Here is a 24,450-nt window from a genome sequence, read left to right on the forward strand (position 1 = left end):
ACAAGGTCAAGAGATCAAGATCATCCCAGTCAACGTGGTGAAACCCCGTCTCTACTAAAAATACAAAACTTAGCTGGGCATGATGGCGCGCTGGGACTGCCTGCTTTATGAGCCATCTGAGTTCTTTGTGGGAAGAACGGCAGCCATTACTGTGGCTCCTAGTTGCCAAAGACACTAAGCGCTCATGGGGGAAAGGGTGGCAGCTTAGTAAGTGCCTAAGACAAGTGAGCTCTTCAAGGGAGAGTGGCCATCATCACCCCAGCTGCCTGGCACCTAAAGAAACTGAGCTCCCTGGGAGAGAGACAACAGCCATCACTGTTGTTCTTAGCTGTGTGGGGGACGCATGGCAACACATTTAAGCTTATGTACATGGCATCTGAGGTTGGGGCATAGAAAAATACTGAGGCACTGTGTGTATGTTATTTGTGCATGGGAATGAAACTCCTTGACCCTGAAAACAGGACAGGGAGTGGAGTGTGTGGTGTGATAAGGAATGCTGAAAAGAGCTTCCTGAGAATGCAGTTTCAGTGTGTACAAGTTACAGGTGCTTCAGCAACCCACCTCAAATGGCATCTACTTGATGTTTGTAGTTAATACAAGCCCTTTCAATAAATACTTGGCTGACGGATGCTGGGACAGACTCTCTCAGAGGAGCTACCCATTAACCCCACTCAGGTGGAATTGTTTGCATACTTTATTCTTGGCATTCACTGCAATTATAAGCTTTGCAAGTGGTGCCCCTGACATGATCGCCTTGAAGTTACGCATGAAGGGGGAGAGCTCATCAACCCCTGTAAAGGACAGTCCTGACTCCCATCAGGAGAATGAGACATATAAGTAGAATATCAGGGATTAGGTTATCATGGGTCAAGAAGTGACCAAAAAGCAGAAAGTGTTTTTTAAAACAGCGCAATAGCTACTTAAGCCTATCCAGTGCACTGTAGAGCCTGGAGCTCTACGCAAGCTTATGCTCTTAATTTGGCAAGAATGCCCTTGATTTCCTGATCAAGGAACCTTAGAGGTATGGGAGCAGGTAGGTCACTGCCTGAAAAGAGGATACGAGAAAAGTCATATTACTGATATTACTATTTTAACCACCTGGGCACTGGTATGCTCTGCATTGTCTCCTCTTTATCTGCCAGATTGTGGTGAGTCAGACCGCCCATCTTCTCCACCTGAAGGGAATTCAGGAGATTTAAAGGAGAAGGAAAAACAGAAATCACAACAGGGAGAGACTTCTCTCCCCTCTTCATTCCTTCTATGAGGAATAAGAAAGATATTTTTCTAGTGAGGATAAGAACAGATGAGAGGCTTTTCTTCCCCCTGTAGAAAAGCTATTGCCCTCTTTTCCTCCACTCTTAAAGGAAGCTTCATTCCTTGGCCGCATTCAGCCAGCAGTACCTGCCATCTCCCTTGAGGATACTGGAGGCTGCCCAAGGGATGGTTCCTGGATAAGACCCCCTGTCAGCAAACATCTTTATGATTGGGTGGCCACATCTCCTTGACAAATTTCCCTGCTGGAAAATGCCTCCAGGAGGGAAAGAAAGTGGCTGATTATAATTGTCTTCCTAATATGCAAGTTCTCACTTCGTACTTCTAGCATCAGCCTTTCTGCCTTGTCTTTTTTCTGTTTCCCTGGATTACAAAGGAAAATTGCATACTGCCTCCTGGGTTTTATCGGACGTAGCGCTGGCTTTCTTGCTGCCCACAGAGGCCTGGGGAAGGAGAGTTGCTGAGATGCCATGGAGTGCCCATTTTGTCACTAGCAGTCTGGGCAGGTTTCCCTTTTCTGGGTTTTTGATGATGAAGGGGAGACCAAGAGGCACAGACCGAGTCCCCAGGTGGCTGCAGGCAGCTCCAGCCCAGTCCCGAGAATCCTCCTCACCATGGTCACGTGCCTTAGTAACTGTGCCCAATGTCAGCTGACAAGCAATTCCTTGCCTTCCCTGGGCCCCTGGGGAAAGGGCTAGGAAATAATTCATGTGCACCCCAACCTTATTAGCCTAGGGTGGGCAGAGGAGTGTGGAGCAGCCTAGAGTACAGAGGTCTGGAGGAGAAGCCCACTAATAAGGGGTGCACTCCCATAGCCATATGTTAAATGCTATAAATCTATAAGCTTTGCAAGTGGCGAGGTGGAGGAGCTCTGACAGCTGCCATCATCTTCAGAAGATAGACGCAGCAGTAAGGAATGTTTGTTTCACTTTTTTATACACTGTTTAAAAGCACTGTGGCTGGAAACTTCAAAACAGACCCTGTGCTGCATGTCTGCTCCTCCCCTGAGCCTCTCTGCTTGGGGGTAGCAAAAACAATTAAAAAGCCAGTATATTTTCAGTACCTTACCTTCCAGGGATGGCTCCAGGCATAGGTGGCTGGGAATATAAAAGGAGTGGTCTTCTCCCAGCCTGTTACCCTCTCACCTCCTGCCTCTGCGCTTACACACGCACTTTACCACCTGGTCACTCTCTGGCCTCTTGCTGCTACTTGTAGTCCTCCTTCCTTCCTTCCTTCCTCTTAGGGTAAGGGCAGCAACAGGTGGCAGGCTATTAAAAGAGGCTGCCTAAAGAGCCTGCAGCAGGTGAAAAGAAACCAGCCACAGCCCTACTTTCCCCACCTCGCTTCTGACATTCCAGCTAAAGGCTATTTCAGGAAAGTGACCAACACCCAGAGACTTTTTAAAAAGTTTTTTGGACTTTTTCTTTTTTTTTTTTTTTTCACTCTTAAGCTAACTCAATGCAGGTTTATTATCCTGGCAACTTGCAGTCACATTCTAATAACTTTCAAGGGCCGGAATATAGTAAAAATTACTAAAAATATCCATCCCTTCCTTTCCTTTAACAGGTAAGCTTTATCTTTTGCCACTTCTTTATTTTATATACTGTGTACCTGTCTCATAACCACTCTAAACATATACAAAAGACACAGATTTAATAGCTTCTCTTCCTGTAAAAGGGCACCAACGTTGCATCCAATTATCAACCCAGCTACTCTTTTCCTACCTTTGAGCAAGGAATAATTTCATACTCTTAGTTTGTGATCTTGATTGGTAAGTAGCAATGGCTGACTTTATTGGTAATATCAGCTTCCATCTACCAGCCTCTAAGCTCCTGAATTTTTTTACAAACTGTGCCTGTTAAATTTGCATCTATTGTTGTCTCTGAGCTTTTGTTTCACGCCACTACTGTCTTTACAGATGGTTCAGAAAAAACAACACAACTATATAGTATGGGAAGATGCCATGCAAAATTGACAACACAAAATCCAAGAGCATTTTAAAACTATGAAATAAATGGAGTTGGGAGCACTAATATAGGCCTTACAAACTTTTTCTCACCAAGACATAAATCTAGTTGGTGATTCTGCTTATGTAGTGCATAGTATTACTCATTTAGATCTTGCACATGTGAAGGGAGTTCATTACTAATGAACTCCTATTCACTTTGTTTCTTGTAGCACAAGAGCTCTTCTGTTCTTTATATCACCCATGTTTGAGAGCTCAAGCTAATCACGGTTCTTTTCATTAGAAAGCCCACAGTCTTAAAAAATAGTTTCATTTAACACTTGCTCAAGCTCACAAGATTATTAAAAGTTGTCTTAATTGCCAATGGCATTCTCTCCTTTTTTGTTATGACTTGGTGGCAACCCACAAGGCTTTGTGCCTAATGCTATCTGGCAGATTGATGTTACTCAGTATCCACTTATATGGGCTTGATACCTGCTAACTCCCAGACCAGAAAAAAAAGTAAAGATGCAGTTACTCATTTGTTTAAATCTATTATGACTTTAGGCCTTCCACAAACTATAAAAACTGATAATGACCCTTGCTATCTTAGTGCTCAATTTGCATATGCATTACAACTTTGCCACATACAACACAAGACTGCCATTCCCTATAACTCAACCCGGTTAGTCCCTTATTAAACAAGCTCATCAAATGCTTAAAATATATCTTAAAAAACAAAAAAGGGGTACTATGGGATTCTTCTCTTGAGAACAGGACCTGTCCTTGGAGAATCGACCAGCAATAATGGTGATGACTTGGAAGACACCTGACATTACTTGAGGACAGCTAAAGAAATTGAATCAACAAGCAACCGTCTGGCTTGCCACCATCAAAGCCCCTGCAACTGCAGATAGCTGGTTTCTTATATATCTGGCTGTAACTGGGCAAACTTCTGAGAAAGCAAGATAGACATGGATGTTAGGGTGGCTGGTAATTCTTGTCCTTTGCCAAGTGGGATCGGCTCAAGAACATGTTTATTGGAGTCATGTTCTAAATCCCCATTTGTAATGTTATTACATGGTGGGATGCTGACCTGCCTTTGTCATCTAATGATACTTCTTGCATAGGTCAATGGATGCCCCTGTCTTACCCCTTAACTGAAAATTTGAGATGAATTAAACTTAATAACTCCTTGACTTTATTGTCTAGTAATCCCCCTTTGTTTTTCCACAATGCACATAAGCATGTTACTTTCATTCCTCAGAAGTATATTTACTATCAGCCCAAAAGGGATGCTAAGCTTGCAAACTTGACTTTTATTTCTGCTGTTACCACTAATCTTCCTGAGGTCTCTAATGAAGCTACCCAAGTGCCTGATCTTCCTATATGCCATCTGAGTAGGGACTGGCAATATACGTTTGAGGCTGTCCAGTGGTCTCCATGCAGGCAAACTCTATCATGCCATGGGCCTCTGTTTGATAACTGGACCTTACTTGATTGGGGCCCCCATGGTTATCTTATGTCTGCAAATCAGACTATTGGATTTGGGAGTCCCTCCAACAGTTCTATCACCTGGTCAGAGAACGAGTTTTCAGGATCAATACTATAACTAAAAGGGAAACAAGATTTAAGCCCTGCTTATACCCAAATTTGGAGAGTAGGACTTCCCTTTTTTGAAAGGGTTTTTTCACATGATGCTTATATTACTAGTGGTGGCAACCATACCCGTTCTTTACAGAATAATGTTACTGATACAATCTTGATTTGTACTATGCACCCTTATATACTCCTGTTGGGCAAGGTGTTCCTATCATAGAGCAGAATCAATCCTTTTGTAGTATTAAAGTCTCTTCCAGTAGCTGGTATGCTTCATCCTTGTCTCATCAAAATATTATATAGTTAAATATAATCTATGTCATGATCTTAATACAGTGAGCAGAATTGTGGCTGCCTGGAAATTTAACCTGGAACTGGGAAGGAGATTGCATCTTGCAGTTATTTAGAAAAGCATATCTGCAAGGGGCTTATCACGACCATTTGTCCTCTCAAATTTCCACTTTTGTGCGTGAATTAAAGAAATAACTTGAAGAATGGTCACAGCAATTGCAAACAAGTATCCTTCAGCAATTACAAGAAGCCCTTCAATGGTTAAACCCAAACACTTGGTTGTCTGAATTAAATGTATGCATTTGGGTGATTGACCACTATACTTACATTCTTTTTAGTATCTGTTTGCTAGGCATCTACAGATGGCTCTGTGCTGCCACCTGACACATCTACAACCAGGGAAGAACACTAGAAGCTTATCTTGCATTAGATGACCAGCATGCTCTAAGAATTAAATAAGCAGATGTGGGGGGTGCACAGCAACACATTTAAGTTTATGTACAAGGCATCTGAGGTTGGGGCATGGAAAAATACTGAGGCAATGTGTGTATGTTATTTGTGCATGGGAATGAAACTCCTTGACCCTGAAAGCAGGACAGAGAGTGGAGTGTGTGGTGTGATAAGGAATGCTGAAAACAGCCTCCTGAGAATGCAGTTTGAGTGTGCACAAGGTCACAGGTGCTTTAGCAACTCACCTCATATGACCATCTAGTTGACGTTTGTAGCCCTTTCAATAAATACTTTGTGGACGGATGCTGGTGCAGACTCTCTCAGAGGAGCTACTCCCTTACTCCGTTCACCTGGAATTGTCTGAGTACTTTATTTTCGGCATTCACTGCAAGTTATAGCTTTGCAAGCTGCCTAAGACGATGAACACAGCAGTGTGGGGCAGGGTGTGGGGGGAGGTTGGGTTGCAGCCATTACTGTAGCTCTAAATCAGTTATTTATTTTTTTTCCTGCTGGTGCTGGGGATACTGAATGGCTTGATCAGTCTTAAGAGGTATTCCCCAAAGTGCAGCACACTGGCTGTAGCAGATCAAGGCCAGGCTGCCTTTTAGGCCAGACCCTGAGCCATCTCTCCTCACTGAGCAGGGCCTCTCTGCAGGAACTCCAGCAACTCCAGCCAGGGGCTTAAAGACAAAACTCTGATCTCCATGGGCCTGAGCCCCAGGGGGAGAGGTGGCCATGGTCTTCATGGACCAGAAGACTTAGTCTTTACCTCTGATAGCTCTGAGGAATCCAGGCAGCCCAGACAAGTGGGTTTCCTTCCAGTGAAGAACATCCCCTGCACCAAAGAACAGTCAAAGTGCTTCATTAAACAGGTCCTGGATCCTGTGCTCCCCAACATAGTGAGACCCCAAATAGGGGTCACTAGACACCTTATATAGGAACGTTTTACTGGCATCAAGTCAGTTCTCCTTGAGTTAGAGATCCCAGAGGAAAAACATGTGTCCAGCTTTGCTTTTCTCCAGTCTCCCTAAGTGACCTCTCCAGATGAGGGAGGAACCCAGGTGAATAGGGCCTGAATTGAACCCCCAGAAAACTGCAGCAGTCCTGCAGAAGAGAGACCTGACTATTGAAAGAAAACCAAACTCCGAAAACAACAGCATCAACAAAAAATCCCCACAAAAACCTAATCCAAGGTCAGCAACCTCAAAGACCGAAATTAGATCAACTCATGAACATGAGAAGGAATCAGTGAAAAAATGCGGAAAACTCAAAAGGCCAGAGTGCCTCTTCTCCTCCAAATGATCACAACACCTCTCCAGCAAGAATGTAAAACTAGACAGAGGATGTGATAAATGAATTGACAGAAGTAGGCTTCAGAATGTGGGTAATAACAAACCTCACTAAGCTAAGAACAATGATAAAAGATTGCAGGAGCTGCTAACTAGAATAACCAGTTTAGAGACAAACATAAATGAACTGATGGAGCTGAAAAACACAGCACAAGACTTTCGTAATGCAGCCACAATCAATCAAGAAGATGAGAGAATATTAGAGCTTGAAGGCTATCTTGCTGAAATAAGAAAGGCAGACAGGAATAGAGAAAAAAGAGTAAAAAGAAATGAACAAAACCTCTGAGAACCATGTGACTATGCAAAAGACTGAACCTACGACTGATTGGAGCACCTAAAAGGAAGAGTAAGAATGGAACCAAGTTGGAAATCACACTTTAGGATAACATCCAGGAGAACTTCCCCAACCTAGCAAGACAGGTTAAGATTCAAATTCAGGAAATACAGAGAATCCCAGTAAGACTTTCCACAAGAAGATCAACCCCAAAACCTATAATCATCAAGGTCAAAATGAAGGAAAAAATATTAAGGGCATAAAGAGAGAAAGGTCAGGTCGCCTACAAAAGCAAGCTCATCAGACTAACACAGGACCTCTCAGCAGAACCCCTACAAGCCAGAAGAGAGTAATGGCCAATATTAAAAATTCCTGAAGAAAAGAATTTTCACCACATAATTTTATTTCCAGCCAAACTAAGCTTCGTAAGTGAAAGAGAAATAACATCCTTTTCAGACCAGCAAAGGCTGAGGAAATTTATCACCACCAGGCCTCCCTTGCAAGAGGTCCTGAGGAAAGCACTAAATATGGAAAGGAAAAAGTGGTACAAGCCACTGCAAAAACACACTGAAGTATAAAGATCTATGACACTATAAAGAGATTGCATTAACTAGTGTGCAAAATAACCAGCTAGAATCATGATGACAGGACCAAATTCACACACAACAATATTAACCTTAAATGTAAATGGATTAAATGTCACAATTAAAAAACATACACTGGCAAATTGGATAAAAAGTCAAGACCCATTGTTGTGCTGTATTCAAAAGGCCCATCTCAAGCACAACATAGACACATAGGCTCAAAATAAAGGGATGAAAGAAAATTTACCAAGAAAATGGAAAGCAGAAGAGAGCAGGGGTTCTAATCCCAATTTCTAACAAAACAGACTTTAAACCAACAAAGATCAAAAAAAGAATGGCATTATATAATGGGAAAGGAGACAATTCAACAAAAAGAGCAAACTCTCTTAAATATATATGCACCCAATACTGAAGCACCTAGATTCATAAAACAAGGTTTTAGAGACCTACCAAGAGACTTACACTCTGAATCAATAATAGTGGGAGTCTTTCACACCCCACTGACAATATTAGACAGATCATCCAGGCAGAAAATTAACAAGGATATTCTGGACTTGAACTCAGCTCTGGATCAAGTGGATCTAATAGGTATCTACAGAACTCTCAACCCCAAAACAACAGAACATACATTTTTCTCAGTGCCACATGGCATTTACTCTAAAATAGATCACATAATTGGAAGTAAAACACTCCTCAGCAAATGCAAAAGAACTGAAATTGGTTCCTGGGCAAGATGGCTGAATAGGAACAGCTCCTTTCTACAGCTCCCAGACAGACCAATGCAGAAGGCATTGGTGATTTCTGCATTTCCAACTAAGATACCTGGCTCATCTCATTGGGACTGGTTAGACAATGAGCATAGACCATGGAGGGTGAGCAGAAGCAGAGTGGGGCATTGCCTCACCAAGGAAGTACAAGGGGCTGGGGAACTCCCTCCCCCAAGCCAAGGGAAGCCATGAGGGTAATGTCATGAGGGATGGTACTATCCAGCCCAGATACTCTGCTTTTCCTATGATCTTTAAAACCCACAGACCAGGAGATTTCCTCAGGTGCCTACATCACAAGGGCCCTGGGTTTCAAGCACAAAACTGGGCAGCCATTTAGGCAGACACTGAGCTCGATGCAGGAGTTTGTTTTTTTTTAATACCCCAGTGGCACCTGGAATGCCAGTGGGACAGATCCGTTCACTCCCCTGGAAGGGCACCAAAGCCAGGGAGCCCAGTGGTCTTGCTCAGTGGATCCCACCCCCATGGAGCCCAGCAAGCAAAGATACACTGGCTTGAAACTCTAGCTGCCAGTGCGGAAGTCTGAAGTCGATGGGAGACACTCGGGCTTAATGGGGGGAAGGGCATCTGCCATTACTGAGGCTTGAGTAGGCAGTTTTCCCCTTACAGTATAAACAAAACCACTGGGAAGTTTGGACTGGATGGAGCCCACCTCAGCACCACAAAGCTGCTATAGAGAGACTGCCTCTTTAGATTTTTCCGCTCTGAGAAGGCATCTCTGAAAGAAAGGCAGCAGTACCAGTGAGGGGTTTATAAATAAAACTTCCATCTCCCTGGGACATAGCACCTGGGGGAAGGAGCGGCTGTGGGCACAGCTTCAGCAGACTGAAATGTTCCTGCCTGCCAGCTCTGAAGAGAGGAGTGGATCTCCCAGCACAGTGCTCAAGCTCTGCTAAGGGACAGACTGCCTCCTCAAGTGAGTCCCTGACCCCTGTACCTCCAGACAAGGAGATACCTCCCAGCAGGGGTTGACAGACACTTCATATAGGAGAGCTCCAGCTGGCATCTGGTGGGTGCCTTCTGGGACAAAGCTTTCAGAGGAAGGAGCAGGTAGCAATTTTTTTTGTTCTGCACCCTCTGCTGGTAATATCCAGGCAAACAGGCTCTGGAGTGGACCCCCAGCAAACTCCAGCAGTGAACACACACTTCAGGATACTATCCAGGAGAACTTCTCCAACCTAGCAAGGCCAGCATTAAAATTCAGAAAATACACAGAACATCACAAAGATACTCCTCAAGAATAGCAACCCCAAGACACATAATCTTCAGATTCACAAAGGTTGAAATTAAGGAAAAAATGTTAAGGGCATCGAGGAAAAAGTCAGGTTACCCACAAAGGGAAGCTGATCAGACTAGCAGTGGATCTCTCTGCAGAAACCCTATAAGCCAGAAGAGAGTGGGGGCCAATATTCAAGTCTTAAGAAAGTAAAAATTTTCAAACCAGAATTTCCTAACCAGTGAAACTAAGCTTCGTAAGTGAAGGAGAAATAAAACCCTTTACAGATAAGCAAATGCTGAGGGATTTTGTCACCACCAGGCCTGCCTTACAAGAGCTCCTAAAGGAAGCAATAAATATTGAGGGGGGGGGGGGACATTACCAGCCACTGCAAAAATGTACCAACGTGTAAACACCATCAACACTATGAAGAAATTGCATTAACTAATGGGCAAAATAACCAGCTAGCACCATAATGACAGGATTAAATTCACACATAACAATATTAACCATAAATGTAAATGGGCTAAATGCCCCAATTAAAATGCACAGACTGGCATATTGAATAAAGAGTCAAGACTTATTGGTGTGTTGTATTTGGGAGATCCATCTCATGTTCAAAGACATACACAGGCTCAAAATAAAGAAATGGAAAAAGATTTATCAGGCAAATGGAAAAAAAAAAAAGAGCAACAGAGATTGCAATTCTACTCTCTGATAAAACAGACTTTAAACCAACAAAGATCAGAAAGAAAAAGAAAGGCATTACATAATGGTAATGCAACAAAAAGAGCAAACTACTATAAACATAAATGCACCCAATACAGGAGCACCCATGTTCATAAAGTAAGTTCTTAGAAACCTACAAAAAGACTTAGACTTCCATGCAATAATACTGGGAGAACTTAATACCCCACTGTCAATATTAGGCAGATCAATGAGACAGAAAATTAATAAGAATATTCAGGACTTGAGCTCAGCTCTGAACCAGGCAGATTTAATAGACATCTACAGAACTCTCTACCACAAATCAACAGAACACACATTCTTCTGAGTAACACATGCATTTATTCTAAAATTGACTGCACAATTGGAAGGAAAACATTCCCCAGCAAATGCAACGGAACAGAAATCATAACAGTCTCTCAGACCACAGTGCAATCAAATTAGAATTCAGAATTAAGAAACTCACTCAAAACTGCACAACTACATGGAAACTGAGCAACCTGCTCCTGAGTGACTACTGGGCCAACAATGAAATTAAGGCAGAAATAAATAAGTTCTTTGAAATCAATGAGGACAAAGACAGAATGTACCAGAATTTCTGGGACTCTGCTACAGCAGTGTTTACAGAGAAACTTATAGCACTAAATGCCCACAGGAGAAAGTGGGAAAAATCTAAAATCAACACCCTAATATCACAGTTAAAAGAACTAGAGAAGCAAGATAGATATACAAATTCAAAAGCTATCAGAAGACAAGAAATAACTAAGATCTGAGCAGAACTGAAGGAGATAGAGACAAAAAAACACTTCAAAAAAATCAATGAATCCAGGAGCTCTTTTTTTGAAAAGATCAACAAAATAGACTGCTAGCCAGATGTGCACCTAAATGGAATATCAGGGACTTTACCCCCTCAGCACTCCAGTTCAGACACTGTGCTTCTCCCATGGCTGTTGCAACCCACAGTCCAGGAGAATGCTGCTGGGCTGAAAAACACTGCAAGTTACCAACACAGATCTTAGTTATAGCTCCAGCTGGCCTGGCACCACAAGCTGTCGGCACAAAGCTGGGCAGAAGTTTTGACTAGCAGCGAGAGCACCAACAGGACAGATCGACCTTCCCCCCAGAAATAGGAAGAGCTGAAAGCAGGGAGACAGGTGATATGGCTTGGCAGGTCGCATCCCCACAAAGACTAGTAAACTAAAGCCCTCCTTCTTGAGAGTTTTGCAGCCAGCACATCAAGTCGAGCTCAACCCAGGATGATCAAGCTCAGAGTGGGGAAGGGCATCCACCATTGCAAAGGCAGGTCTAATCTCACCTGTGTAAAGAAAAGCCTACACAGCAGCTGGGTTGAGTCCAAGGCAGCCCAGTGGCACCTCTGCAGGCAGAAAAGGGATAGACTACCACCTCAAGCAGCTCCCTGATCCCTGTATAACAAAGAAAAAAAAAAAGCCTCATAAAGCAGAGGGGCCTGATGGTTAGAAGAAAAACTAAAAAACAAAAAGAAATAGATTCAACATTAATATAAAGGATGTCCACTCAGAGATACTATCTGAAATCACCAGCTTCAAAGATCAAAGGTAGATAAATCCATGATGATGGGAAGAAATCAGCATAAAAAAGGATGAAATTATCAAAGACCAGAACATCTCTCCTCCTCTAAGCAATCCCAACTCCTCACCAGCAAGGAAACAAAACAGGATGGAGAATGAGTTTGACAAACTGACAGAAGCAGGCTTCAGAAGGTGGGTAATAAAAAATTTCTCTGAGCTAAAAAAACATGTTGTAACCCAATGCAAAGAAACTAAGAACCTTGAAAAAAAGGTTTGAGGAAATGCTAACTAGAACAACCAGCTTAGAGAAGAACATAAACAACTTGATGGAGCTGAAAACACAGTATGAGAACTTCACAAAGAATATACAAGTTTCAGTAGCCAAATTAATCAAGCAGAAGAAAGGATATCAGATATTGACATCAACTACATAAAATAAAATGAGAAGGCAAGATTAGAGAAAAGAGAGTGAAAAGAAATAAAGCCTCCAAGATATATAGGATTATGTGAAAAGACCTAATCTACGCTTGATCAGTATACCTGAATATGATGGGGAGAATGAATCCAAGCTGAAAAACACTGTTCAGGGTATTATCCAGGAGAACTTCCCCAACCTAGCAAGGCAGGAAAACATTAAAATCCAGGAAATACAGAGAACACCACACCCCAGGGCACATCATCGTCAGATTCACCAGGATTGAAACAAAGGAAAAAATGCTAAGGGCAGCCAGAAAGAAAGGTTGAGTAACCCACAAAGAGAAGCCCATCAGATTCATAGCAGATCTCTCATCAGAAACCCTACAAGGCAGAAGACAGTGGGGGCCAATATTGAACATCCTTAAAGAAAAGAAATTTCAACCCAGAATTTCATATACAGCTAAACTAAGCTTCATAAATGAAGAAGAAATAAACTCCTTTATGAACAAGCAATTGTTGAGAGATTTCGGTGCCACCAGACCCACCTTACTGGAGCTCCTGAAAGAAGTACTAAACATAGAAAGGAAAAACCAGTACCAGCCACTGCAAAAATGTACCAAATGGTAAAGACCAATGATGCAGTGAAGAAACTGCATCAACTAACAGGCAAAAAAAACCAGCCAGTAACAAAATGGCAGGATCAAATTCACATATAACAATATTAACATTAAATGTAAGCTGCCTAAATGCCCCAATCAAAAGACACAGACTGGCAAACTGGATAAAATGTCAAGACCATTGGTGTGCTGTATTCAGGAGACAAATCTCATGTACAAAGACACACATACACGCAAAATAAAGGGATGGAAGAAGATTACCAAGCAAATGGAGAGCAAAATAAAGCAGGAGTTGCAATACTAGTCTCTGATAAAACAGACGTTAAATCAACAAAGATCAAAAGAGACAAAGAAGGGCATTACATAGTGGTAAAAGAATCAGTGCAACAGGAAGAGCTAACTATCCTAAATATACATGCACCCAATACAGGAGCACCCAGATATATAAAGCAAGTTCTTAACAACCTATAAAGAGACTTACACTCCCACAAAATACTAGTGAGAGACTTTAACACTCCACTGTCAATATTAGATCAATAAGACAGAAAATCAACAAGGATATCCAGGACTTGAACTCAGATCTGGACCAAGCAGACCTAACAGACATCTACAGAACTCTCCACCCCAAATCCAGGGAATATACTTTTTTCTCAGGACCACTTTGCACTTACTCTAAACTTGACCACATAATTTGAAATAAATCACTCCTCAGCAATTGCTAAAGAACGGAAATCATGACAAACAGTCTCTTAGACCATAGTGCAATCAAGTTAGAACTCAAAATTAAGAAACTCACTCAAAATAGCAAAACTACATGCAACCGAACAACTGGCTCCAGAATGATGACTGGATAAACAATGAAATGAAGGCAGAAATAAAGATGTTCTTTGAAACCAATGGGAGCAAAGACACAACGTACCAGAATCTCTGAGACACATTTAAAGCGGTGTCTAGAGGGAAATTATAGCACTAAATGCCCACATAATGAGGAAAGATCTAAAATTGACACCCTATTGTCAAAATTGAAAGAACTACAGATGCAAGATCAAAAAAACTCAAAAGCTAACAGAAGACAGGAAATAATTAAGATCAGAGAAAAACTGAAGGAGATAGAGACACAAAAAACCCTTCAAAAAATCAATAAATCCAGGAGCTGTTTTTTTTAAAAGATCAACAAAATAGACCACTAGCCAGACTAATGCAAAAGAAAAAAGAGAAGAATCAATTGCATACAATAAAAAACTATAAAGTGGATATCACCACTGATTCCACAGAAATACAAACTACCATCAGAGATTACTACAAACAACTCTATGCATATACACCAGTAAATCTAAAAGAAGTTGATAAATTCCTGGATACTTATACCCTCCCAAGACTGAACCAGGAAGAAGTTGAATCCCTGACTAGATCAATAACAAGGTTAAGGCAGCAATTAATAGCCTACCAACCAAAAAAAAGTCCAGGTCCAGACAGATTCACAACTGAATTCTAACAGAGGTACAAAGAGGAGCTTCTGCCATTTCTGCTGAAACTATTCCAAACAGTACAAAAAAAGTGAATCCTTCCTAACTCATTTTAGGAAAAGAATATCATTGATACCAAAACTCAGCAGAGACACAAGTAAAAAAGAAAACTTCAGGCCAATATCCACAATGAACATTGATGTGAAAATCTTCAATAAAATACTGGCAAACCAAATGCAACAGCACATCAAAAAATCTTATCCATCACGATCAAGTAGGCTTCATCCTAGAGATGCAAGGCTGGTTCAACCTATTTAAATCTATAAACATAATCCATACATAAACAGAAACAAAGACAAAAACCACATAATTATCTCAATAGATGCAGAGAAAGCCTTCTACAAAATTCAGCAGTCTTTTATGCTAAAAACCATCAATAAACTAGGTATTAATGGAATGTATCTCAAAATAATAAAAGCTATTTATAACAAACCCATAGCCAATATCATACTGAATGGGCAAAAAATGGAAGCATTCCCTTTGAAATCTGGCATAAGACAAGGATGCCCTCTCTCACCACTCCTGTTCAGTATAGTATTGGAAGTTCTAGCCAGAGCAATCAGGCAAGAAAAAGAAATAAAATGTATTCATTAGGAAAACAGAAAGTCAAATTGTCTCTATTTGCCAACAACATCATTGCATATTTGGAAGACCCCACTGTCTCAGCCCAAACTCTCCTTAAAATGATAAGCAACTTCAGCAAAGTGTCAGGGTACAAAATTAATGTGCAGAAATCACAAGCATTCCTGTGCACCAATAACAGACAAACAGAGAGCCAAATCATGAGTGAACTCCCATTCACAGTAGCTACAAAGAGAATAAAATGCCTAGGAATACAATTAACAAAGGATGTGAAGGACCTCTTCAGGGAGAACTGCAAATCACTGCTCAAGAAAAGGACACAAACGATGGAAAAACATTCCATGCTCATGGTTAGGAAGAATCAATATGAAAATGGCCATACTGCCCAAAGTAATTTAGATTTGATGCTATCCACATCAAGCTACCATTGATCTTCTTCACAGAAGTGGAAAAAACCACCTTAAACTTCATCTGGAACCAAATGAGAGCCTGCACAGCCAAGACAATCATAAGCAAAAAAAACCAAACAAACAAACAAAAAAAACAAAGCTAGAGGCATCATGCTACCTGACTTCAAACAACACTACAAGGCTATAGTAATCAAAACAGCATGGTACTGGTACCAAAACAAAGATATAGATCAATTAAACAGAACAAAATCCTCGGAAGCAATGCCACACTTCTACAACCATCTGATCTTTGACAAACCTGACAAAACCAAGTAATAGGGAAAGGATTTCCTGTTTAATAAATGATGTTGGGAAAACTGGCTAGCCATGTTCAGAAAGCTGAAATTGGACTCCTTTCTTACATCTTAGACTAAAATTACCCCCAGATGGATTAAAGATTTAAACATAAGACCTAACACATTAAAAACCCTGGAAGAAAACCTAGGCAATACCATTCAGGACATAGGCATAGGCAAGGACTTCATGACTAAAACACCAAAGGCAATGGCAACAACAGCCGAAATAGACAAATGGGATCTAATTAAATTTAAGAGTTTCTGCACAGCAAAAGAAACAATCACTAGAGTGAACTGGCAGCCAAAAGAATGGGAAAAAATTTTTGCAATCTACCCATCTGACAAAAGGCTAGTATCCAGAATCTACAAAGAACTAGAACAAATTTACAAGAAAAAAAAAAAAAACCATTCAAAAGTGGGTGAAGGATATGAACAGACACTTTTCAAAAGAAGACATATATGAGGTCAGCAAACATATGAAGAAATGCTCATCATCACTGGTCATTAGAGAAATGCAAATCAAAACATTGAGATATCATCTCACACCACTTAGAATGGGGATCATTAAAAAATCTAGAGACAACAGATGCTGGAGAGGATGTGGAGAAATAGGAACACTTTTACACTGTCGGTGGGAGTGTAAATTAGTTCAACCATTGTGGAAGACATTGGTAATTCCTCAAGGACCTAGAAGTAGAAATACCATTTGACCCAGTAATCCCATTACTGGGTATATATCCAAAGGATTATAAATCATTCTATTTAAAGACACAGGCACATGTATGTTCATTATGGCACGTTTACAAGAGCAAAGACCTAGAACAAACCCAAATGCCCATCAATGATAGACTGGACAAACAAAATGTGGCACATATACACCATGGAATACTATGCAGCCATAAAAAAAATGATGAGTTTGTGTCCTTTGTAGGGACATGGATGAATCTGGAAAGCATGATTCTCAGCAAACTGACACAAGAACAGAAAACCAAACACGACATGTTCTCACTCGTAAGTGGATGTTGAACAATGAGAACACATGGGCAAAGGGAGGGGAACACCAAACACTGGGGTATGTTAGGGGGTGGGAGGCTAGGGGTGGGGCAGTGGGGGATGGGGATGTTGGGGAGGGATAACACTGGAAGAAATGCCTGATGTGGTTGACAGGGTATGCAGACAGAAAGCCACCATGGCATGTGTGTACCTATGCAACAATCCTGCAAGATCTGCATATGTACCACAGAACTTAAAGTATAAATTTTTTAAAAAAGAAAGAAAATAAAAAACAAAATTTTACATGAGTAGAAAAAGAGAAAGAAAATGACCATACTGCCCAAAATAGTTTATAGATTCAATACTACTCCAATCAAACTACCATTGACATTCTTCACTGAATTAGAGAAAGAGGTACTTTAAAATTCATATAAAGCTAAAATGAGCCCATATAGTCAAGACAATTCTAAGCAAAAAGAATAAAGCTGGAGGCATTATGCTACCTGTCTTCAAACTACACTACAAGGCTACAGTGACCAAAACAGCATGATACTGGTACCAAAACAGACACATAGACCAATAGATCAGAATAGAGATCTCAGAAATAAGACCACACATCTACAACCTACTTATCTTTGACAAACCTGACAAAAACAAGCAATGGGGAAAGGATTCCCTATTTAATAAATGGTGCTGGGAAATTGGCTAGCCATATGCAGAAAATTGAAACTAGACTACTTTCTTACAACTTATACAAAAATTAACTCCAGATGGATTAAAGACTTAAATGTATTACCCCCAAATCATAAAACCTCTAGAAGAAAATCCAGGTAATACCATTCAGAACATAGGCATGGGCAAAGGTTTTATGATGTAATCATCAAAAGAAATTGCAACAAAAGAAAAAATTGACAATTGAGAAATAATTAAACTAAAGAGTTTCTGCACAATAAAACAAATACAAACAAAAGAAATTATCATCAGAGTGAACAGGCAACCCATATTATAGGAGAAAATTTTTGCAATCTACCCATGTGACTAAGATCTAATATCCAGAATTTACAAGGAACTTCAACAAATTTACAGGAAAAAGATTAACAATCCCATCAAGAAGTGGGCAAAGCATATGAACAGACACTTCTCAAAAGAAGACATTTATGTGGCCAACAAACATAAAAAAGAAAGCTTAATATCACTGATCATTAGAGAATTGCAAATCAAAACCACAATGAGTTAACATTTCATGTCGGTGAGAGTGGCAATTATTAAAAATTAAGAAACAACAGGTGCTCGCAATGCTGTAGAGAAATAGGAACATTTTTACATTGTTTTTACACTGTTGGTGGGAATGTAAATTAGTTCCATGATTGTGGTAGAGACTGTGGTGATTCCTGAAGAATCTAGAATGAGAAATACCATTGGACCCAGCAATTCCATTACTGAGTATATACATGAAGAAAAATAAATTATTCTGTTATAAGGACATATGCAGGTACACTTATTACAGTACTATTCACAATAGCAAAGACTTGGAGTCAACCCAAATACCTATCAATGATAGACCAGATGAAGAAAATATGGTACATACACACCATGGAATACTATGCAGCCATAAAAAGTAATGAGATCATGTCCTTTGCAGGGACATGGATGAAGCTGGAAACCATCATTCTCAGAAAACTAACACTGGAACAGAAAACCAAACACTGCGTTCTCACTTCCCTTGAAAGCAATGATAACACATGGACACAGGGAGGGGAACAACACACACTGGAGTCTATTGGGGATGTGGGGGTAGAGAGGGCATTAGGATAAATGCATCTGTGGCTTAATACCTAGGCGATAGATTGATAGGTACAGCAAAGCACCATGGCATATGTTTTCCTATGTAATAAACCTGCACATTCTGCACATGTACCCTGAAACTGAAAATTTTTCAAAAAGGTATTTAATATATATATCAGTTTTTTATTCTGATCAAAACCATCAACTATTACCAGGTAATAAAAAGGGTTAAAATTTTTGAGAAAAGCTTCCATTTATAGTACAGATGTTCTTGACTTTTAATATTTAGTAAAAATTTAACTGACTTTTCAATTTTACAAAATTGGGCATCTTTTTCTAATAAAACAAATCAATGGAAGGTAGAGCAAGATGGTGGAATAGAAGGCTCCACCAATCATCACCCCTGCAAGGACATCAATCTAACAACTATCCACACAAAAATAGTACCTAAACAAGAACCAAAAATCAGATGAGCACTCACAGCACCTGGTTTTAACTTATCACTGAAAGAGGCACTGAAGGGGCAGGTAAACAGTCTTGAATTGCTGACACCACCCCCTCCCCATACCCTGGCTGTGACAACATGGTGTGGAGAGTGTTTCTATGTGCTGCAGAGAGGCACAGCCAGCAATTTTGAGGCATTGAACTTAGTGCTGCTACGTTATAGCAGAAAGAAAAACTAGACCAAACTCAGCTGACATCTGCCCACAGAGGGAGCAGTTAAACCAGCCCAAGCCAGAAGGAAAATATGCTGCCAATACCAATGGTGGGAATTTGAGTTCCCAAAAGCCTCACCCTTGTGGTGGTCTAAAGTGCTCTGGGGTATTAAATAAATGTTAAAGGCAGTCTAGACCACATGGAATGCAACTCCTAGGTGAATCCTAATGCTTAACTGTGCCCAGAGTCAGAGGACTGTGGGGCACATGAACTACTGAGATCCAGTCCATGTGGCTAATGGAGTGATGGCATTAGTCCTCATCTATCCCCAGGATGCACAGCTCATTGCTCCAAAAGAGACTCCCTTTCCTTGGAGGAGAGGAGAGAAAGACTGGAGAGATCTTCGTCTTAAATCTCAGCTACCAGCTGTGATAGTCCATTCCCATGCTGCTATAAAAAACTGCCCAACACTGTGTAATTTGTAAAGGAAGAAGTTTAATTGATTTACAGTTCTGCAGAGCTGAGGAGGCCTCAGGAAACTTACAATCATGGCAGAAGGGGAAGCAAAGATGTCTTTTTTCACATGACGGCAGGAAGGAGTAGTGTCAAAGGGGGAAAAGGCCCTTATCAAACCCTGACATCTGTGAGAACTCACTCACCATCATGAGAATAGTAAGGAGGTAACTGCCCCCATGATTTTAAATTACCTCCCACTATATCCTTCCTATGACATGTAAGGATTATGGGAACTACAATTCAAAATGAGATTTGGATGGGGACGCAGAGCCAAACCATCACCAACTCAGTCACAGCAGCATAGGACACTGCACAGAGTTGTGAGGCCCCTTGTCCTGGACCTAGCTCCCAGAAGACATTTATAGACACACCCTGAGACAGAAGGAAAGCAGCTTTCTTGAAAGGAAGGACCCAGTCCTGGCAGGCTTCATTGCTTGCTAACTGAAGAGGCCTTGTATAACAGCAGTGATACCCAGATACTATCTCAAGGGCCTTGGGTGAGACTCTGAGATTTTCTGGCTTTAGGTGAGACAGCAGATCCCCAGCTGTGGCATATACAGGCTGAGACTTCCGCCTAAGAAAAGTGGAGGAAAAAATAAAGGAAACTTTGTCTAGCATCTTTGATACCAGCCACAGGGGAGGTAGAGCACCAAGTGGTGGAAATATCATTCCAACCTTGAAGAATAAATGAAGACCTTCCCTAACAAAAGCCAAGAGATCTCATCAACAGAACACCTGTCCTGTAAGAAATGCTAAAGGGAGTTTTTCAATCTAATAGACAAGGGTGCTAACGAGCAAGAAGAAATCATTTGAAGGTAAATAACTCACTAGTAATAATGAGCATACAGAGAAACACAGAATATTATAACACTGTAGCTGTGGTGTGTAAACTACTCTTAAGTAGAAAAACTAAACAATGAACCAATCAAAAATGATAACTACAGCAACATTTCAAGACATAGAGAGTACAATGAGATAGAGATAGAAATAGAAACAACAAAAAGTTCAAAAGAGAAGGGACAAAGTTAAGGTGTAGAGTTTTAATTTTTATTTCTGTTTGTTTATGGAAACAGTGTTAAGTTGTTATCAGCTTAAAATAATGCATTATAAGATAGTATTTGCAAGCCTCATGGTAACCTCAAACCAAAAAGCATACAACAGACACACAGAAAATAAAAAGCAAGGAAGTAAATTATATCTCCAGAGAAAATTACCTTCACTAAAAGGAAGATAAAAAGGAAAGAAAGAAAAAATAGAAAGCCACAAAACATCCGGAAAAAAATGACAAAATGTAAAGAGTAACTCCTTACTTATCAACAATAATATTGTATATAAATGAACTAAAGTCTCCAATCAAAAGACAAGCAACAAGACCCACTGATCTGTTTCGTACATGTAGACTGAAAATAAAAGACAGGGAAAAGATAAAAAGTAGCTAAAATTATATGAGACAAAATTGATTCCAAGACAAAAAAATTGTAAGAAAATACAAACAATGTTACTATATAATGATAAATGAGTCACTTCAGCAAGAGGTTATAACAATTTTGAATGTATATGCATCCAGCACTATAGAACCCAGATACATAAAGCAAATATTACAGGAGCTAAAGAGAGAGAGAGACTCCAATACAATAATAGCTAGAGACTTTAACACCACACTTTCAGGATCGAACAAATCTTCCAGATGGAAAATCAACAAAGAAACATTGGACTTAAAATGCACTATAGACTAAATGATGTAATAGATATTTCAGAACATTTCATCCAACGGCTACAGAATATACTTTCTTTTCCTCAGCACATGAATTATTCTCAACGGTAAACCATATGTTAGGTCATAAAACAACTCTTAAAATATTAAAAATATTAAAATAATATCAAGCATCTTCTCTGGTCACAATGAAATAAAACTAGAAAACCACAATGAAAGGAATTTTGGAAACTATACAAAGAGGTACAAATTAAACAATATGCTCCTGACTGACCAGTGGCTCAATGAAAAAATACTAAATAGGAAATTTAAATATTTCTTGAGACAAATAATAAAGGAAACACTCAAACCAAAATTTTATAGCTACAAGTACCTATGTTGAAATAAAAGAAAAACATCAAATAAAAATCTTCACAATCTTAAAGAACTAGAAAAGCAAAAGCAAAGCAAACCCAAAATTAGTAGAAGGAAAGAAATAATAAATATCAGAAGCAGTAATAAATGAATTTGAAGTGAATAAAACAATACAAAAGATCAGTGAAACAAAAAGTTGGTTCTTGAAAAGTTAAATAAAATTGTCAAACCTTTAGCCAGACTAATAAAAAAAGAGAGAAGATTCAAACAAATAAAATAAAAAATGTAACAGGAGACATTACAACTGATACTGCAGAAATTCAAAGGCTCATCGGTAGCTACTATAATAAACTATATGCCAATATATTGGAAAATCCAGAAGAAATTGGCAAATTCCTGTATATATACAACCTACCAAGACTGAATCACAAAGAAATTTAAAACCCGAACAGATCAATAATGAGTCACATCATTGAAGCTGTAATAAAAAGTCTCCCAGTAAAGAAAAGCCCTAGACCCAGTGGCTTCATTGTTGAATTCTATCAAACATTGAAATAATAATGCCAATCTTACTCAAGCTATTCCACAAAATAAAGAAGGAGAGAATATTTCCAAACTCATCTTATGAGACCAGTATTATCCTAATATCAAAAGCAAAGATACATCAAAAAGAAAACTACATGTCAATATCTCTGGTGAATATTTATGCAAAAATCCTCAACAAAATACTAGCAAACTGAATTCAACAATACATTAAAAAGATCAGTCATCCATGGACAAGTGGGATTTATCCCAGGAATGCAAGGATCATTCAACATATGTGATTCAATCAATGTGATACATCATATCAAGAGAATGAAGGACTAAAACTGTATAATAATTTCAATTGATGCCAAAAAGCATTTGATAAAATTCAACAACCATTCATGATAAAAAATCTTTAAAAAACTGGGTATAGAAGAAACATACCTCAACATAAAAAGGCCATGTGTGACAGACCCACAGCTAGTACCATGTGGTGGGGAAAAATCCAAAGGGCTTTTCTGCAAGATCTGGAACATGACAAGGGTACCATTTCATCACTGTTATTTAACATTGTACTAGAAGTCCTAGCTAGAGCAATCAGACAAAAGAAAAAAAATAAAAGGCATCCAAATTGGAATGAGAGAAGCCAAATTATCCTTGTTTGCAGGTGATATGATCTTATATTAGGTAAAACCTAAAAACTTCACCAAAAAGACCTAATACAACCGATAAACAAATTAAGTAATGTGACAGAATACAAATCAACATACAAAACTCAGTAGCATTACTATATGACAGCAGTGAACTATCTGAAAAAGAAATTAAAAAGTAATCCCCCTTACAATAGTCACAAAAACAAATACCTAGGAATTAACTTCACCAAAGAAGAGAAAGATCTTTACAATGAAAACCATAAAACGCTGATGAAAGAAATTGAAGAGGACACCAAAAAATAGAAATATATTCCATGATCATGGATTGAAAAAATCAAATACTGTTAAAATGTTCATACTACCAAAAGCAATCTACAGATTCAATGCAATTCCTATTAAAATACCAATGCCAATCTTCAAAAAAGAAAAAAAGCTATTCTAAAATTTATATGGAATCACAAAAGACCCAGAACAGCCAAAGGTATCCTAAACAAAAAGAACCAAACTGGGGGAATTACATTACCTGACTTCAAATTATACTACAGAGCAATAATAATAAAAACAGTATGGTACTGGCTTAAAAACACACACATAGACCAATGGAACAGAATAGAGAACCCAGAAGCAAATTCACACACCTACACTGAAGTCATTTTCAACAAAGATGTCAGGAAAATACAACAGGAAAAACAGAGTCTCTTCAATGAATTATGCTGGGAAATTTGGAAATCCATATGCAGAAGAATGAAACTAGAGCCCCATCTCTTACCACATACAAAAATCAAATCAAAATGGATAGAAGACTTAAATGTAAGACTTCAGACTATGAAACTTCTATAAGAAAACATTAGGGATACTCTCCAGGACATTTGTCTGGGCAAAAACATCTTGAGTAATATCTCACAAGCATAGGCAACCAAAGCAAATATGGGCAAATGAGATCACACCAAGGTAAAAAGCTCCTGCACTGTGATGGAAATAATCAACAAATTGAAGAGACCACCCACAGAATGGAAAAAGAAATTCAAACTACATATCTGACAAGGGATTAATAACCAGAATATATGAGGAGCTCAAACAACTTTTTTTAATCTAATAATCTGATTTTAAAATGGACAAAATATTAGAATAGACATTTTTCAGAAGAAGCTATCCAAATGGCAAACAGGCACATGAAAAGGTGTTCAATGTCATTGATCAAATCAAAACTAAAATGGCATATCATCTTACCCATTTAAAATGGCTTTTATCAAAATGTTGGGCAATAACATGCTGGTAAGGATGTAAAGAAAAGGGAATTTTCATACATTGTTGGTAGGAATGTA

At 39.4% G+C, this 24,450-nt stretch overlaps 2 long non-coding RNA genes across 2 annotated transcripts; one reads left to right on the forward strand and one right to left on the reverse strand.

Moving 5' to 3' along the window:
• Positions 1 to 82: 82 nt before the first annotated feature.
• Positions 83 to 12,915, forward strand: LOC116549307. The gene is made up of 3 exons (XR_004267800.1): positions 83 to 521; positions 6,013 to 6,017; positions 12,905 to 12,915. It is a non-coding gene; the product is annotated as an uncharacterized LOC116549307 (long non-coding RNA).
• LOC116549310 lies at positions 9,093 to 19,884 on the reverse strand. Its single transcript, XR_004267802.1, has 3 exons — positions 19,872 to 19,884; positions 9,455 to 9,457; positions 9,093 to 9,201 (listed from the first exon to the last, which is right to left on the reverse strand). It is a non-coding gene; the product is annotated as an uncharacterized LOC116549310 (long non-coding RNA).
• Positions 19,885 to 24,450: the final 4,566 nt, after the last annotated feature.

This window comes from Sapajus apella, unplaced genomic scaffold (genome assembly GCF_009761245.1).
Source record: "Sapajus apella isolate SASKATOON/1434 unplaced genomic scaffold, GSC_monkey_1.0 scaffold1, whole genome shotgun sequence".
Lineage (NCBI taxonomy): Eukaryota > Metazoa > Chordata > Mammalia > Primates > Cebidae > Sapajus > Sapajus apella.